Source organism: Pholcus phalangioides, unplaced genomic scaffold (genome assembly GCF_987345545.1).
Source record: "Pholcus phalangioides strain wild (caught in Gottingen) unplaced genomic scaffold, Ppha-v1.0 ptg000172l_1, whole genome shotgun sequence".
Classification (NCBI taxonomy): domain Eukaryota; kingdom Metazoa; phylum Arthropoda; class Arachnida; order Araneae; family Pholcidae; genus Pholcus; species Pholcus phalangioides.
The window spans coordinates 6,803,126-6,805,181 of NW_028301637.1; positions in this window are offsets into that span (position 1 = coordinate 6,803,126).

Genomic DNA, 2,056 nt, shown 5'->3' on the forward strand with positions numbered 1-2,056 from the left:
GCTCGACTCCCGGTAGAGGCAGAGATGAGTTTTTTCCTTCCTTAAAAAATTAACATCTCAAATAATAAATATCTTCACAACATCCAGTCTTCTGTATGTCTTGTGTTGGCAAGTGGAGAGCGACATTCATGTCATAAAAAACATTCAAAATGAGTTTATTTTTATAGAAAATTACTTTGTCATGATCAACAATTACTTTGTCAATTACATGTCATAGAAAATTACTATTGAAGGAGTGAATTACTATGTGAGCTCGTCTTGATGTTGAAGCAACGTACTGAATCTAGCCCTTCTATGTATACGTAAACATGTGTATACGTGAACTTTGAAAACAGTGTATGCATGATTTTTTTCTCTCTCTTTACATGTACGGTATTTGATTTCTCTTAAAATAATCGCTTTTATGACTGAAAATATTTATTTACATCATGATCTGACACTTCTGCTTGCCACCAACATGTATTACGAAATTTAAGTTTTTTTCCTTGATTCACTCTACCTTGAATATTTAATCAAACTACACTTCTGTATTACACGTATTTCGTGATTGTATTTTTTTTTTATTTATTGTTACTTTTTTTGCATGTAATCGACATGTTCATATTGAATAATTTCTTGTAATCACCAACATGGTCCATGCGATCCCTTGGTGTTTCGAACACTTACTGTTGTGTAATTATATGTCATAAATAAAAATTAAAAATATATATATATTTAAACCCTCTTAGGGGTCGAATTTTGAAAAACTCCTTCTTATTGAGTCTTTGAATTATAAAATGAAACTACTGACCAAATTACGTGATTATAGAATAGCTTCAGCAGTTTCGACTCGGCGATGATGAATCACTCGGGATATGTAATTTTATAGAGGCCTACAGGGTGTCCTGTAAGTGGAAGCACGGCCTTTATCTCCTCAACCCTCCGTCGTAGAGGTATGGTTTCAATTTAAAAAATTCTCAAGGGACGTTGTGCTGACACTTGATTTGTCTAAAGCAGTGGTTCCCAAACCTTTACGTCGCGCAGCACTTTTCAGAAGAAAACTTTATCACGGAGCACTAATTTCGACAATACTTATACATTGGTGCCGTGTATGTGTTTTACGGTAAATGTGATGAATCTGGTGAATTATGCATCATCACCGACGTTTCGGTCGGCGAATACGCATAGTAACTGATATAGATCTGTCAATTATGCATAATTACCGATTTGTTACATTTACCGTAACGTAATCAAGGTATGCGTTGGAAAGTGAAAAAATTCTAGTGTCCGTTTTTTAGTTGAAGTTTGGAAAATTACGCAAGCTCTAATTCAGTTTTGATATATATATTTCTTAAATAATGATTGAGGGAAATATAAAACTATAAGATTTCACACGGTTCCCAATAAAAAATTGTAAATCGGTTAAACTTGCAACACTGAGAAAGAAATTGATAACGAAACATTTAAAGAGAATTTCATTCGCATAATCTCGATGATTAAAATTTTCGATTTTTACCACTTTTCACATGCTAAACTGACCAATTATGTAAAATCTCAAGACTTACTACTCAGTACTTGCTATCATTTTCAAATGAAAAGCGGCAAAAAATGAAAGTTCCAACTGCTTACATTTCGACAAAAATGTCGGTTTAAAAAAGTGCAAATTTTGACTAATTTATATTGCAAGTTATATGTGTAAAAAAATTATTTAATTTTGGTATTTCTCTCAAATATCTTTATTAAGGATGAAACTATCACAATTGTATTTTAGCTGGCGATTTGCTACATTTAACTTCATCTTAAATATGCCTGAAAATAAAACACCTCGTACATGTGCGATTGGACAGCCACTTATGTGCGGGTTCGCAATTTTGTTCTAGTGTTAAGGGTTTGAAAAGCTGGGACAGCCGCTTTCTTTATTATACGCTTACCAGCACAGTCACTTACGTTCGTATGCGTGCCTGGGCGGCAACTACTTTCGTTCTTGTTTACGGGGCAGGAGTGCCACTTTTCGTTCTAGTTTGCGGAGGTAGCAGACACAATCCGCTCCTCAGAAGTGATTGGCTCGCGGTTCAGC